The sequence below is a fragment of the Symphodus melops genome (assembly GCF_947650265.1).
Source record: "Symphodus melops genome assembly, chromosome: 14".
In the NCBI taxonomy this organism is placed as follows: Eukaryota; Metazoa; Chordata; class Actinopteri; order Labriformes; family Labridae; genus Symphodus; species Symphodus melops.
In genome coordinates this window covers 3,572,290-3,589,899 of record NC_136704.1, presented here as the reverse complement: position 1 = coordinate 3,589,899, position 17,610 = coordinate 3,572,290, and the positions used below count along the sequence as shown (strand labels likewise).

The 17,610-nt window shown below is 43.1% G+C and overlaps 1 protein-coding gene across 3 annotated transcripts in view; it reads right to left on the bottom strand.

The window, feature by feature from the left end:
• The window catches only part of pard3aa (par-3 family cell polarity regulator alpha, a), a 354,935-nt gene that overhangs the window by 222,088 nt on the left and 115,237 nt on the right, over positions 1-17,610 (bottom strand). The window lies entirely within an intron of this gene.

The window sequence follows — 17,610 nt, the reverse complement described above, 5'->3', positions numbered from 1 at the left end:
TTATCAAACACAGGTGAGACCAACAAGACACAGGTGAGGACAATCAGGGCGCTGACGACAGGAACGAAACACTGAGAGGCAGGAATCAAGACAACACTGGGGACCAGAACTACAAAATAACTGAACTGAACATCTAAAGAAACAAACAAGCAACACTGGGAAAGAATGAGAAATGAAGATCAGAAATCAAACCTCTGAAATAGAAGATAAACAAGACCATGACAGTCATCCCTGCTTGTTAAATGTACTCGTGAAGTAAGGGTGAGCTGTTCCCAACTGTCATCGGGCTCGTGGCGGGTTACACCCTGGACTGGTCGCCAGTCAATCACAGACATGCAGTATAGAGACACACTCCCATTCAGACCTGACCTGCAGGCGACGTAGAGTCACCAGTGATCCTAACGAGCAGGGCTCTGTGGGAGAGAACCCAAAGATGCATGGAGAGAACAAACTCCAGAATCAGGGAGGTTCTCGCTGTGAGGCGCACCAACGAGCCGCCAGGACAAAGACAACGCTTGAAAGAAGAAAAAAAAACAGATTTTGTCTCTAATTTGAATTTGTTTTCTGTTTTATTTTCAACGTGATGATTTTTTTCTCAATATTCAAACAAGGTGAATAATTCCCCTGCTCTCGTTACTTATTGGTTTCACCGTCATTGTCTACGTCTCTTCTAACTTTGTTTTTCTGACATTTCTGAACATGACCACCTCCTCTTCACATTTCCCACTTCATTCGTGACATTTTGGTTTTATTTTCAATATCTGAACTTTATTCTTGACATTTTGACTTTACTTTCAACACTTATTCTTTATTCTGAAATTAATCAAATCGTTCCCATTTCTTTCATATGTCTGACATTTATACTGAAAGTTCAGCCGATTCTTCAAATGTTGTACTTATTCTCAAAACACTGTTTTATCTGTACGCCTGATCTCTTTCCCTACATGAGGGAAATATACCCTCATATATATATATATATATATATATATATATATATATATATATATATATATATGAGGGCTTTACTTTGTATGATTGGGTCATCTCATGATGGTCAACTGCTGATGTCTGAATGTGTTTGTGATGAAACTGGCGTCCAAACGTTAACGAAAAAATCCTTTTATGATTTACTTCTGATCTTCTACTTAATAAGACGCCGATGCATCAGGAGTACAAATCCTTCCAGATTCATATATTATAAGTAGGACAGTCGTTAAAGTGTGTGTGTATGTGTTTGTGTGTGTGAGAGTGTTCACTGTTTAGAAGGTCACACACTGACGCCCCCCCCCCCCCCCCCCACACACACACACACACACACACACCTTCTCCCCGAACAATTTCCTTCTATTTAATTTGTGATGGGATTATCTCGGCAGTCCGAAGGGTTCGGTTGGTCCCACGTTTAATAACCAGCGCGGCCACTTCAGACCGAGCCCGCCATCGATCCAGCCTGAAGGGGGGAGCAAGATTACTGCGAGGAAGAGGGGCGGGGGGGGGGGGGGCAGCTAATAAAACGAGGCCGTAATCCAGCCTCTGTAGTGAGGGATTATGGCCAGGGCGCAGGGTCATACAGATGTACACACAATATAAATTCACCACAGGGAAAGGTCAGACTCTCCAGAGGCTCTCACCCCGCGCTCTCTTTTATTTATCGTTCACCTTGTTTAGAGGACAAATATATGTTAGCCTCGATAAATGACCAGGGATGAAACACTGGCAAATATAAAAAAGAACAGAGTGTTAGATTGACCAATCTTCAGAAATGTAAAGGTTAACCCTTAATAACTTGTTATTAACACTTTATAGAGCACTCATGGAAGAGGGGGGTCATCAAAGGTTAACCATGACCCTTAATAACTTCTTAAAAATGATAACGAGTCATAAACAATAAACACAAATCATTAGATAAAGGCCCATCTAAAGAGTCTGGGCCAATGAAAGCAGTGCATACTGGATCAGTAATAGCATGGTCTCATGTCCGGTCCTGAGACGAAGGTGGGTCTCGAGTTCTACAGCACTATTTCTTGGTATTATCTGGTCTTTGGGTATCAGACTCACATGAATGGGCGAGACAGACAGTTGGGATGCTGGATGCATTATGGGACAGATGGGAGGCCAGACAACATAACAACATGAAAACCTGTGAACTTGATTGTCATCAGTATCTCTGCATAAAAGTTATGAACGTATGAGAGCAGTCGCAGCTGAGTTCAAACAGGAGCAGGAAGTGTTGAGACTCCGGGGACAAATAAAGTTAAAGTTGAGCTTTCAAAGTTCAGGCGTTGTCGTGTTTCCCTAAACTATCGCTTTCTTCAATTATAACCAGCGAGATGAAGAGCTCACTTTAAATAAGGTCAAGCACCTTCGCAGACACAGTCACGTACTCCTGACAGGAAGCTTTTTGTCCCTCTATTTGTCTGATCACAATCACTCACAACAGTTTAAGACGTTTGAGGTCTTTATCATGTCTCTTTGTTGTCCTGGTGTATTTGAAGAACTCGAGGCTGATGAACAGAAAAGAGAAATATCCCCTGAGCTGATGTCGAGCGACATGCTAAACATCAATGTTTGAACCGCCTGAATGGGAGGTGTTAGATCATCTGACTTCTTGTTATTTTGACACCTGAGAGAAATTGTTTTGTGCTTTCAAGAAAATTGCAGGTTGTAAAATTGTCAAAAAATCGTGTAAACTCGTAAAAAAAAAAAATAAACACCTTAAACTTTATTTTTCTACATAGTCATCTGGAGTTGGTCATAAACTTCACCAACCTGAAGTACATTTACACCCACCTCCCATCACTCTCCCTCAAACGGCTCTAATAACGGCAAAATGCACCACAAACTTACTGAGAAAGAGACGGAGGTCAGCGCTAATGTATTAGCTGTGGAAGTTTCCAATCACTGAAATGGCATGAAGTGAAGAGAGAGGGTCCATCCTGTACCTGGAGAGGAGAGAGAGGCCCTTCCTCCTGACCGGCTGCCAACTCAAGGTAATGGAGTTAATGCCTCAGCATACAGAGAAGGTTACGGAGAGGACACGCTAACGAGAGACTGTGCCTGTCCTGATCACCGAACATCCTGTGTGTTTTATTACACAGCTACTCTTGAGTTAGACATAACGCTTGTCTGATGCTGATCCCCATTTTTAAGACTCACAATGCTGGATGGCCAAACTAAACGTGGACAAGGATTCAGATCATGAGTTAAATAGATGTTGGAGTAATCCCAGGATGAGTCTGCAGAGGGCGCTGCAGCTTGTTCTGCAAATCAAACAATTGCTTCTCGATATGAAACCAAGAATTTCACGATACAGCGTCAAGCCTCTTCATAAACCGTTGAAGCGTCCAACATAGACTTTCTTCTCCAGGCTCAAGAGAGCAGCCCTCCCCTGGCAGCCCTGCAGCGTTCTGCCATCTTCAAGGCTTCCAGAGAGCTGGCCAATCACGTACATGTGTGAAAGTGGGGGAGGAAGGTCTGAAAGAGACAGCAGCTAAAACTGCACATAAGTGCAGCAGAAAAAGATTGTTTGAGTTGGGTGTTTAGGAACTGTCTTCATCACTCCTTGCAGATTGTTCGACATGCAAAATATTTGAGGAGTGAAGAGAACATGTCTCAAACCTCCAGTCAGAGCCTGCAGTGGGACGCTCAGCTGGTGGGTGGGTTTTCAAAGTGCAGCACTGGTGACAGACAGAGCAGAGGAAGACACTAGAAATCTTGCGGCCTTAAAAGACCCTCAGCTTTGGAGGATGTCAGGTGTTTGTGGAGAATGACGCATGTCAAGAGTGAAATCAGTGCATATGCAAAAATATGAAGTAGAGCAGGTCTGCACACATGGTATCCAAAAAAAATAGGCATGCAGTGATTGTGTGATTCTTGCTTTACTTAAATTACAACAATGTTTTCTGAAATATCGTTTCTCATCATTGTGGGGTTTGGAGACAGACTAGAGACACATAGTGTTAAAGAAAACCTCATAAAAGATGAAGTGGATTTCGCATAACATGTGACCTTTAATGCTATATTGCATCCCAGCAGTGCATGTCTCTTTAAGGTTAGATGTAGGTGAGAGGTTATGGAATAAATAATATACGGGTTCCTCCACTTTTTAAACACAAATATGTGCATTCAGTTAGTGCATAGGCACTATTAAAGATGAAGGCTGTATTACGGCTGGACTTGGTGTGTTCCCTTGTGGCTCTCTGGCCCTGGCATATGAGTCCATGCTTTCACATCAGACTGATTTAAATATAAATGCCTTGTGACCATGGCTTCATGAAATCTCTAAAAGCTATTTTTTTTTCCTGGGCTACTTTGAATACTTCAATCCTGGGCCAGTTCAATGTCTGAATAAATTATGGCACCGAGCCATTTTAACTCTCCTCTTCAACCGCTGACTTCATATTGATGTGTCTGTGTGCAGCACGGGGGGATTTCCACTGAATACCCCCTGACCTGAATGATCCACAGGGGGACAGAACTGTTCCTTTTTTGGGTGGGGACTTGAACAGTTCTGGAGTGGTGGGAAGCAGGACCGGAGAGAAGGACATGAAATATGTAGAGGACTCAAGTGAGGCCAAACAGGGTCGACATCCCCACTCATGAGTGCTTCTGTCGAGTGTTTGGTAAAGTCTATAATTTGATGTAACGTCAGAGTTAGAATAGAAAAAGTCTGAATAAACATGGTACGCCGACCTTTCCCAAAAGAAGAAGATTAAATGTGATACATGGACTGATGGAAAATCATTTTCAGTTTTAAAGAGGAAATTTCTACTCAGTTTGAAAGTATTTCCTGCTCTTAAATGTGCAACAAATATGCCTCTCATCGCCTTAAACACAGCAGCTTTATCAATCAACCTCTGCATCATAATGTCAGTTTTAGGCATGCAAGTGCAAAGTCTACTTCTTTACCTGCAGATTGAACATCCTCCATGTCTGCTGTAGTTTTGCTACGTCCAACTGCACGCGCTCAACCGACTCGCTCTGCCCACGTAGCGTAAGCGCAGACGAGCGATTGATTTGTTTTCAATTGGAAACTGATTTGACGTTATGTTGAAGTGATGGAATATAAAAGTTTTTAAATTGAATCTTTTTTATCGACCTGATGCTCTCTGCGTTGCCGTCTTTGACTTCCTGTCCAAGCACATCAAAAATATTTGGTGCATTTTTGCAGGTGCGTAGATCAGAGTGACACGTTGGTGACCGTGCACGGTGCGTGCACTGGAATCTGCCCGTTACAGTCACTTTCCACGGTATGACAAAAACTTCTCATGTCAATCATATAAGTGTAGCAGTTATTATTCTCTCTGAGTCAAACACTACAGCGGGAGAGGAGCTCTCCCACAGGGTCGCAGAGTCACCCGTCCTGTTTTTATTTTGAAGCAGAAATCAAGCGAGGCAGACCGTTGTTTTTTTCCTCCCTGACATAAAGAAAATACTTTTCTTAACTTTAGACAAACAGCAGAGGCTGTCTGAGTTGAGGCCTCCTCCACCTAGACGTTTTAGTAACATGTACACAGATGTGTGTGTGTGTGCCTGTGTACGTGACTGTTTCCCCAGACAGTAAAGATCTCTGATAGGAGATAAAGGGGAGCTCACTTTCACATTTAAACCAGACTAATCTAGTTCAGGGCTTTACTCATGCTAAGTCTCCAGAGAGGGACCCTATCAGTGTACATGCGTGCACACTAATGTTTTTTTTTCTTGTTTGCACATGAACATGCTTGTGAACATGAAATCTTTACATATTCTGCAGCTTGATCTCGTAAAACATTGGGATCAGTCGCCCAATTAGAAGAGACTGACTATCCAGACTTAGACCAGACCCACGGAGACTCCCCTGCATACTCGGCCCCTCTGGGACTCCCTAATCAGCAAACCAAACAACCCAGGAACAGGTCGGCAGCAGCACCTTCCTTGTAAACACTACTTTGTGTGTTTCTCCATTACGGCCGGTCTGGAGGAACAGGCTCTCGGAGAAAAGGGGCCATAAATCTCACTCAGCCCGATATGTGGCCGAGTCACTCATGATTAAAAACACCACTTTGAAAATGTCATGAGCCGGCCGAGAGGGGTGCACGCTGGAGACACAGACACAGACTAGCAGGCCTGATAGTCTCAAGGAATCAGGAAATAACTTCTGCTTCTATTCTAAATATCACAACCCCTCATCTGCATTGAAACAAAACCAAACCTGTTTGTTAATCCTGAGATATAAACTCAGCAGGGGAGATTTCTTGAGTCACTTCATGGGTGTCAGTCTGTAAAAGCTGCAGTGAAGCCGACTCTGGTCCTCGTTAAAAAGCCATTCAGTCGCCCTTAAAAAGTTTATTTATGTGGCTTCCCTGAGTGCTCCTGAATGCTCCTTTGTATTTTGAAGAGGTTTTTGCACCCAGTTAAAATTCTGTGGATTAACCCCGAACACTTGTAAACTGAACACTGCGTGGCATCACAATAGATAACTGTTTGCACTGGCCTTGAGCTGTAGTACACTCAGTCTGGGTTTGGGAAATTACACATTATGAAAGAAACTGTACAGTGTGAGCACTACTCTCTCACTGCATGTGAGTATGGGAAACAGGTTTTCGTGCTCTTTTATCGAAGATTTGAGGGGGAGTGTATCTCGACACACCTCGCATTTGAACTGAAACAGGAAGCGTTTTTTGACAGTGTTCGATTAAAACCTTTAAAGTTTCAGGGGAAGCATCTTTGCCGCCCTCTGCACGCTGTGCCTTACGGCAGTGCAGCTGTACTCAGAGACCTTCGGGGGGTGCCAAAGTGCACCAAACAGAAACGCTCCATGATGTTGTACAATAATAAAAAGTACAACATGAGTCAAAAAAATCCACACAGCCTTGTCAAAGCAGACATCTTTGAAAGATATATATGCCGAGAGAGAGGGGGGAGAAAGGAGCCATGACTCGGACTAAAACCCAGCTATTGAAGGACTATAGCCTCCTACATGGTGTAGCACCGGCGCCCCCAAAATATATTTTTTTTCTTTTTTCTGTTTTTTTTTGAAAAGCTGTCAGGTCAAAGCACAAAGACTCTGCTTCTTGTTTCATCTAACAAGCTTTAACCGTCACAGATGAATCATCAGAGCAGATGTGTGAGGGGAAAATGGAGGTTTATGAGTCAGTGAATGAATTTCAGTTTCTGACAGGACAGACAACATCCAAATCATGGAGCTTATTCCACTGTGGTTTCCAGACGGCACGTACAGAAAATCCATATCGCAAACATTTCAGCCGCAAGAACAACTTCTTCCTCTGCTCTGAACAAAAAAAACATCCTGATCCACACAAACTTCTAACAGAATCCCCAACTTTCTCTGGCCCTTTGATGATTTATTGGGGGAAAACAGAGTTATTTGGTGTGAGAGATGAGAGGAGTGCTGAGGGAGGGCTGATACGAGCTCTGCTGTGTGGCCTGGCTTGATCAATGGTCGGAGAACATCGGGTTAAAACCTGCCTGCTGTGAGCTGCGAACGAGTACACATGCTAATCTGGAAACAGCTAACACATTCACATAAATCCATTTCTGATCAGATACACAAACAACAGTGCGTATGAGACCAGAGCAGCTAATATGCAGCAAGCCAGAGCACATCAGAGAGAAAGTCTTTCTATAATGCAGAGCAGAACGACAAAGGCAGCAACAACAAAAAAAAGTATCTGCTGTTCGGCATTAAGGGAAGAACTTTTGTTAGAACTGTTTTTAAAAAGGAACACAGGGTCCTATGAAACAGATGGTATTCTGGTGTGCAGCCTCAGTGTTTTGGTTATGCATCCCTCTGATCTGTCACGCAGCCTCATAAAAGCACATGAGGATTTCATACACATTGAAGGCAGGGCATGATAGCATACAAACATGGGCTTAGAAGCTCTAACTCATTGCAGGGTTGGCTCGTATGTAATGCACCCTCAATGGGGATAAATCAATGAATTGGGCAACAAGTTGGAAAAGGGTGTAGAGAATTATCTCAGTCTGCAGAAAATTGAGAAATTGGTAGTTTTACAAGAATTCCTCGAATGTCTTAAAATGAATAAAATGTCATTAAACCCTATACAATGCTTTTACATCACTCACCCATAGGTTGGATTCCACACAGAGGTCAGACTGAACGGAGTCAGGACACCAAAAAGGGATTATTTCACATCACATATAAAAAAAGGCCTTTGGGTGTTCAGCATGGTTACTGCTTCCAGACCTACCAGAGCTCTGAAAGGACTCAACTCAGGTCCAAAGCAGACGTGGCTGGTGCATTGTTCTCTAGGGTGCATGGGCATAATTTCTCACAGATGGACAAGCTGTCTTAGCTCGTTAGCTTGATGCTAACACATACTGGAAAATACTATAAACTGGCAAACAGAATTAGTATACAACAACACCATATGCACTTGTACTAAAAGGCAAATGTTTTCTTAACTAACCCAACTAAAACAAACTGCTGACTCATGCTAGTCTGGTCTGCTGCCTTGCTCCGTCTTTGTAAACAGTCCAGTGAAGCTCTGTCATTCTCCTTATGAAGAGTGAGTGGACAGCGCCATAGTGCCCTCTATTGAGCAGCCGCCACTTGTCCACAGTTTCCTTTTCTAATGGAAATGGCACAACTTGCCCTCAAACTGAAGCTGTATAGAATGATGAAATAAGCAGGTAAGTGCAGTTTTGCACAGCACCTGGAGTCCTAAAGCCTTGACCATGTGCTGAAAATCAAAACAATTTTCAGAGTCAGAGTTTCTCCCTTGACTTGAATGGAAGCACACTTTTTCCACACATCATCGAAAAGTGTTGAAGCATGAGACTCACTCTAACTTGTGCCGTCACGCGTAGACTGAAAAACTTTGCAAACTATTTCAACTCTCTTCAAGTTTTAGTTCACGTCCTTTGGATTTGAACCTCCACCTCAAGCCCAGGTCTATCTCGGTTTAAAAAAAATGGACACGACCATTTTGGTTTGACATTATCTACTGTAAGGAATAACTTTGAAACATGTAATCCAACCCAAAAGTCCACCAACCCCCACAACAACAAAGGTTTGTTGTTTCTGGGGGGGATCACTTCGTACCCCCCAATTACAACATACAGATTGAAGACGAAACATTAGTGTAAATATTGGGCTTGAGACAACATACAGAATCTGTATAGGACTGTGGTATTTTGAAAAGCGTTCCCCTTTCTAGTAAAGAGAAGCATCATCGCCACGAGCAGTTGGACAAGATCTAAAAAATGTCTGCTGAGAGTTGGTGGTAACTGCACCATATGTCTCACACACACTTTCCAGTGATCAGGAAACAATTCCGCCTCTGTGTGACTTTGAAATCAGGATGTGTTTATAAGGTCTGGGAATACGACTTTGACATTATTAATAATTTAGCCAGGGGTTCCATCAGTCCAGCTGACTGCGGCTCGACTCTTCATCTACATCTGTGGAGACAGTCTGGAGCCATTATGCACAAGGATGGGAGTTTCTTTTCTTTCTTTTTTTTTTTTCTTGGGATGTCCTTGATTGCTCTATTCGGAGAGGAAGCTTTAATCTAAACAGTGAAACTCATTATATATTTTTCAAGTCTGGTGTTTAAATAAAGTGTCCCCTCTGCTCCAAGCTCATCTTTTATGTGAACACAGCTCCGTCGCCATGAGAGTTCGTGTCTGCACAGAGTGAAGGTCCAGAATTCAGAGACAAAGCGAGGGCTAACCGCACGGAGCCGGGTGACTGTTTGGGCCTGTTCTGCCTTCATATCATTAGCGCTATGTGCTTCGTATACTTGAAAGAGAGCAGATGTTCAAGTTTTAGAGCTATATCTTGGAGCAAGGTATCAAGGTATTCTGGAGATATTGAGTTTTACTTTCTGTGGCTCCAATTAATTCTTAATGAATCAGGCTCTGATTTTAAAGACATGACTGCTGCATCACAAAAACGTTTGCTGGAGTTTTTTCAGCAAAGTCATAAAGTAGTGATTACTGCCAAAAAGGAGGTTCTCTAAGTTTCACATTCAGAGAAGCATTCAAGGTTTGATTTAAACGATTCCTATATTTTGATTGTCGTGTGGCATGCTACTTATCACAGCAGCCTTGGGCTTGAATCCAACCTCGGCCCTTTGCTGCGAGTGATCTCCCTATATCTGCTCTCAACATTTCCTGTCTCTTTCCAAGAGAGCTTAATCCACTGTGGTTTCCAGAAGGCACATACATAAAATCCATATCGGAAACATTTCCTCTGTTCTGAACAAAAATAAAATGTAATCTAAATCTAAAAATCTAATAAAGGCAAAAACACCTTTAAATATCTACATGCCTTCTAAAACCTTGAGCACCTTTCTTTCGGTATTCAAAGGGTTAAGCAAGCAGCAGCTCCCAAATCAACAAGTTGATAATAATAAGCTCATATAGCTCATATAAGCCCAATGGTAAAATGATGCAACTACAAGCCCTCTGCACGTTGTAAGCTTGCTGATAGCGGAGCCTGAACCCAGCCTCCATCAGAAGTGTGGATCATATCATCACCTGGCCCTTGACTGGGGGGGGGGGTGTGTTACCTCCTGACCTGCAGTCAAGTGCTGTGCCTCAGAGCTCTGCCCCCTGAGAGATCTCGCCGAGGAGATAATATGACTCAGCGCGTTGTGGGTTTGATCTCGGCAACTTCACTTAAATTCCACATGACAAAGACAATTTGGTCCAGCAGGCTTCAGGAAGTGGTCGTGAAACAAAACCCCTCGTGTCAACCTGCATCTGCTTTGCTTGAATAAGACAGTAAAAAAAACAAACCAGCTCTGGAGTAAAAACGAGACTTTTTGAAGTGCTGACAGGTCCTTGTGTAGGTTTGAGAATGAAAGGAGACTTCACAAATTAAGATCAATAGTGTTATTACTGTAAATACCAATGTGAAGCCATGACTAAAGCAGAAATCTGCACCTGATTAATGAAAATGTAAGAGAGACTTCTCACTTAAGATGTGTTTATGGAGGCGATTGCTGCTGTGGAGCGGAGAGCTGGAGCTGTGTTGCTGCTGCATGTGATGCAAATGAAAACATTTCACCACATATTAATAATTTATCTATGCACTATATGCATGAAGATGAAGCTCTGTTCGTCTCTCTCATAATCCAAAAATCACAAACCCAGAGCTCCAGTAGCATACCAACATGTGGTTTGCAGAGGACTCACAGAAAGGAAGTCGGTCTGCTAGTGGCTGCACATTGTCACATTAATTTGCCCTTAAAAGGCTGGCAGAAAACATTCCATGAGAGAAAACAATAAATCAAGCAGAGTATGCGAAATTGTTTGACTCTGATCAAAGCTGTGATTGTGAGCCAAAGTAAGTACGCTGAAAGCGATCATGCTGGCCGGACGATGGGAATGTGGTTAGGGAGTGTTCTGGGATTTCCACAGTGCTCTGGGCTGGATTGTATCTCTGCGGATCTGAAGGGAAACAGGAGGAAGGAGAGGAGGAGAAGTACTGTATCTGAGCTGAGGCCAAGACGTTGATGTATCTTCATCTCTGATATAAGTGCTCATAGACTAGTTACATCATTGTTAATGAACCCTTCCCGAATATTACACTCTACTCCCTAACTCCATTAGTGTGGAAGTTGTTTGTAACTCCTAGTTTAGAAATGTGAAAAAATTAGTCCTTTATTGTAATTGCTGTAAAAACCCTAGAGACGTTTTTACATCATAAAGTTTAAAAACAAAGATTTGATGATTAAGACCAATCCTGGCAATATGCAGAAGTCCTTTTTCTTCTCTCAGCCATGAATGCATCATGATAAACAGCAAACTTAATTCTGCTGTAAAGGGGGTTTATCAAAAACTACAACCTGACTAAGATAATACACATTTGGTCAAAACGTTGTGCCTTTTTTGTGGCACAGAGGGAATGTGCAGCCTTCTTGTCTCAGGGGTTTGACCCACGTCTTCTCCTGAATGGCAGGCTTTGAAATTGGGACTGGGATGGAACAAACCTTTTTTGCAAATTTGAGAACTCAACCTCCAATATTAATGAAGTCAATTAATCAGAAACGTCATGTGCACGTTCACAACAATGCATGCATACATTATGTGTGCTTACACTTTTGTTTTCAACCACATTTGGCCGCAAGCACGTGCCAGAGTGAGTACTGAAGCGCCCAAACTTCACAGGTGACCTCCCCGTGAGAGACAATGACAGGAGTGAAGGATGGGGGGTGGGGGGGTGGGGGGGGGGGGCTTACAAAGGGACTAATGAAGTGGGTGGAGGAGTCGAGGGGTTGTAGGTCCACTGGGATGAAGAGCCTGGAGACAAAGAGATGCTAAACATCCTCCACCCTTTGTGGACTTATCCCGCTGAGAGGCATTGCCCTTGGCCACTTTGACCCTCTTTTGACTCGTCGTACACAATGTAAATGAAGTACGGAGGGTCTCACTGACTAATGAGGAAGATATAGTGGAGGGCAGACAGAAAGGTGAACGGTGTGAAAAAATAATAACGCAGGCATTTCTGTGTATTTACATTTTAACAATTAATTTAACATTTTATATCAGAGATGGAGCATCGATATAACGGTTTTGTTGCCCAGATGTAGAGGGGTTAAAGCCCTGGTCGCAGAAGCTGTGGGTTCAAATCCAAGCTCATAATTGTAACCACTCCTAAACACACCAATGTCATTGGCTGTTGGCAACAAACCAACTCCCCGCCCAGAAACGTCTTGAGTCAACGGGGACACGACAAAAGAAAATCCAATCAGAGGACAGAGTCTCTGCAGACACAGTGACCAGAAGTAATGTTAGAGCAGCTTTATTACTCTAAAAATCAAAGTCCTATTTGTTTTTCTTAAGGAAAAAAAACTGATTCTACCGTTAAGTTTAAAAGTCACGTTATGCAAAATCCTCTCCTCCATGTTCCTCTAACATGTGTCTCTAGTCTGTCTGCAAACCCCCCAATGATGATCAAAGTCCATCCTCTCCGTCTCCTGCCTGCTCCACTATTCAGAAAATGTGTGCTCAAACAGGCCATTTAGAGACGTTCCCTTCATGACATCACAAAGGGCAGTAGCCCCTCCCCCAGGTGGGTGACACTCCCACAGCTAGGTGTTTGTTCTGCCTTCTCACCGTAAACAATAGGACATGGAGCCAGAAAGCACCGAGTACACCCGAGCCCTTCCAGAGAGGGGGCGTGGTCAGACACAGCTCATTTACATATTTAAGGCTACAGACACAGAAACAGCCTGTTCTGAGCAGCGAGGGGCGTGGCCAGAGACAGCTCATTTATATACACATTTTTGCAAAAAACAGTATCCTTTTGTTGGGCCTTGACTGTTTCTCTGCAGCTAAAATGTTTTAATAGTTTTAGGTGCTCGAAAATCAAACGTTTTAAAGACTGGTTCCAAAGTTCATGTTGACTCACGTTCTCCAGATGTGCAGACGGGCTATATGCAGGTCTTCTTTAAAGCTTTACTTTTCATGCACATTACGCTTCCAGTCGACAGCCATGCAAAAGTAGGTGGATAACAACAAGCACGGATTTTCGTAGTTTAGGGTCACTTGGAGTTATGTATATAGTCCATAAACAAACTGTAGTGATAGCGGTGGGTAAGGATGTCATAAGTCACAGCGACAGACAGACACATTATTCTGCTAAACGTGCTTCTGCTCAGTATCAGTGTCGGATGGTGAGATGACTCCAGAGTCAGATAAAACAAACTCAGGCTCCGTTCCCATGCTCCCTGCGCAGGGTTACAGCCAGCCTCCCTGTGAGTCCATTTCTGCATGTCACAAAGTGTAAATGACTTTGTTTCCCCATGAAGACCTCACTGCTCCTGTGTTGTTTTAAGTGTGACACAAGTGACCCACAAGCACTGATCTACAGCCCAGCTCAGGAAGTAATAAAGCAGTCAACAAACACACACACTCCCTCTCTGTGCCTCACACACACACACACACACACACACACACACAGCTATGATTCAGCTGTCTGGTATAGCTTTATTGGGATCCTCGCAGAAGTAATAATAGGAATAGTACTGGTTGCACACTCCCAGCAGTGCTGAATAGAGACTTTCACACTTCATCACCACAACACTGTCTTCACTATTTAGCCGTGCCGGCCGTTGCAATAATTAGCTTTAATAAGCCCTGGATGCTATTATGACAGTATGAGTTTTTTTATGACTAATATTCCCCGTGATTGTGAACTGAACACCCACTCCTGAGCAGTTTAAAGACCCACACTGGGCACTCCCTCTCTCCCTTCTACAAGCTGCAGGATGATTAAAAGTTGACGTAACTAATAGCCTCTCCACTAACTCAGGTAGAGTAAGGCGGTTTAGAGTCTCACGAGGGCTGATGGGCTTTAAAAGTGCTTTCAGCGTGCTAATGATGAGCTTGCTATCTCGACATCTTCACTGCTGAGTATGTACTCTACTCTGGAGCTACTTTGAGAGCGGTGATGCACTGGTGAAGTGGTTGTGGATCGTTGCTGGAGATGGGTTAAGTGGATCTGAGGGCCGCCATAGCATACACACGTCCATACTTCCATCAATTTTCCGATACATGCAAAAAAATACATGTATATATGAAGAATGGATCAATTCCTGGTCCATTGGAACAACTGTGGCTTGCTCACACAGCCAAGTACTTCATAACAAAAGGATATACATTAAAGGTCTTAGAATTGGACTCATGCATTAATCAGTGCAATGACCCTTCTGCAATCGCTATGATTTTTTTTTCCTCCACGCTTTGTCGAACATTGGAAATATTTTTGGTTTTGCGTCAAAAAGAATTGCAGGGCGTTGGTTCCTGCACCCCATACACAGAGGTTCTCCAGAACAGACTCTAACCCTAGCCTTCCTTTTTGAAAGCATCATAAAATATGACAAGTGTTTGTGAATGCGTGTTATCAAGCACTTCACTTTTAACTTATTCTTGCAGGATCCTAAACATTCATAGCCTATACACCTGTTAGTTGGTCTGAAATGCTCAAAGGACTAAAGGCCTGTTCGGTACTTCTTGCTGGTTTAATTCTATATTTCATTAAACTGAAGTATAGCTGAACAGATCCTCAGTTTAAGCTCCACGTTCACTTAAAAGATAAGGTGATGATCGTGTGTCATGATGATGGCGAGCGTCGCCGTACTGCAGGAAAAAACAAAGAACCCTAAAACAGCCATCCCCTCTTCCTGAGGCCAGATATAAAACAGAGAGTGGAAAACAAAGCTCAGTATTCGAAAAAAAGCAATTCCACATCCTGTAATGATAAAGCTCAGTGAGGAATGGAGACTGCTTCTTTCATTCATTGTGCCCTGCCTTTTTGTTTGTGTAGAAACCAGTTTTACACCGGCAGTTTGCAAGGAAAGTTGTAGGCACTTATGTTGTCTTTGTTTTCCTTTTTTCCGAAGCCGGATCACTACCCAAATTGAACGTTTGTGATTACACTTCCAATGTTTGTCTTATTCAAAGCCTAACCTGTCATCACCGAGTGGCCTGTTAGTGCAAAAATTGTAGCTCCTCATGTGTCCACAATTTTGACAGCAGAAACAAACATGTTAACAGCCTGCTTCAAAAATCTGTTTTGGGGCTAATTTCCTAAATGTACGCAACGTGTGAGAAGTTAAGTTTTTTTTATAAACAATCCCTTTCTTATTAAATTAAAGCTAAGAGTTTTGCATAATTAGAGGTGTGGCTCGTTTGACTGACAGGTTGGTTCATTGTAGCTGTTTGCAAAACATTTACAACATAAAGACTGTCAAACGTCTGGCTTCAAAATGCCTCTTTAGAAAGCCGTTGGTGATGTCACTGAGACTGCATGCATGTTATACACAGTCTATGCCATCACCCAGTGAATACACCACTAGGTGACGATGGGCTTGTCTTGTGTACTGTAAGTGAAGTTCAAATTGTGATGTCGAAGTGACAACATTGGCCAAGAATCCTCAAAGTGAATCAAACTAAAAGTAAAAAGGAGAAGCAGGGGACTGACAGTCGTGACAAGGTTTAACCATCAGACAGGACCAATCAGCAGACGCACACACTGCCAACGTTATCAACTCTGAGATTCTTGTGATATCTCAGCCCTGAGATCGCACAGCACCGTCTGCTTACCGCTGAAGTGAGAGATTGAAGAGGTAGTTCTGGACCAGAGAGTTAGAGTGAGAGGACAGATGAGAGTGATAAGTATCAGTGCCTGCTATCAGACCAAGCTGCATGTGGTTCCAAACCTAAACCTGCTAGTTTATCTATAATTGACAATCACAGCCTTTGGAAGTCTCCCAAACCCCCTGGGAGATCCCAGGATGAAGAAGCAGTCCACTTCTTAAACCTCGAGGCAGAGAGGAAGATCTTAAAAGGAGAAAAACTGCTTTACAAAAAACTTCACGCAATATCTCGAAACCCTTTTACAACTATTTCAATCATTTTGCATCTTTGTTTTGCAGAAAGCCATTTTACTACCACTGTAACTCTCACCGTTGTCACTGAGCATCTCCTCTGCCGTAGTGACTTTAATATGGCCTTGGATGGCTGCAGGAAGCCTCCTCAGCGGCGGACCACTACGCTTAATTGATTAAGTGAAGTCTCTCATCTTTGAAGGTGTTTCAGGCAATCTCTCTAATGGCCTCCCATCCATGTTACCGTAGGGCTTCAAGGAGCAACAAGGCAGAGATTCAAGGACCACGAGATCAGACCAGTGCATGACTGGACATTTTATCACCTGCACTGCCCTTCTTTCAGGGGATGAGAGTGAGTTCGTCTTGGCTTGGTCTGAAAGTGGTCACGACTGAATGGAAAAAATAGAAACGTATCTGTTGACTGTGTTTCTGCAAGGTGTCTGCAAAGAACTTCAATGCATGGTTGCTTGATTTATCAAAAGTGCTTCAGCTTGTCTCATTTGTTGCTTTTCTCCTCTGAGAAAGAGCCAAATCAATCTCAACATTCATAAGATCACAGTGAAGGAAGAGTGAAAGTTATCTCTGCAGTCTGATTCAAAGAAGGTACAGTCTCTAGAGTTGGTGAACAGTCTATGTTGTAGTGTCAGAGTGTATATTAAGATCAACAAAGCATCAGCTGCATGGGGAGCCAGGATATGTAGAGCTCCCCCTGCTGGCTAGCTGTAGTATCTATTGACACGAGTCAAACTGTAAAGTTAAATGCACATAATATGCAAAAAATGTTAATAGCACAGGTATAAAGGGGGCGACAGGAGCTCCATCTGTAGGGAAGCTGGCCCGAGCCCTGGTGTGGGAAATTGGTCTGGTAGCTGGAGAGGTGCCAGATCACTTCCTGAGCACTGCAGAGGTGCCCTTGAGCAAGGCCTCGAACCCTGCTCCCAGCTCAGGAGTGCTCACAGTGGGCAGCCCTCTCACTCATGCATGTCCAAAGGATCTGTGTGTCACATGTTCAACAACACAGTGTCAAAAATAAATGTCGCCCCGCGGTGTCAACACATCTATTATAACATTAAGACAACACCAATCAGACAGTCAGGTGTGAGAAAAGAACCAGGTTTTGAACACCTTTTCTAACCCTCTTTTTACCCTCTCACAACTTTTCCACTCACCTTTCATGTGTGCAACTCGGTGCATGTCTTATATGTCTAATATGTGCACGATTAACTTCATAGTGAGATTTTACTTTCAA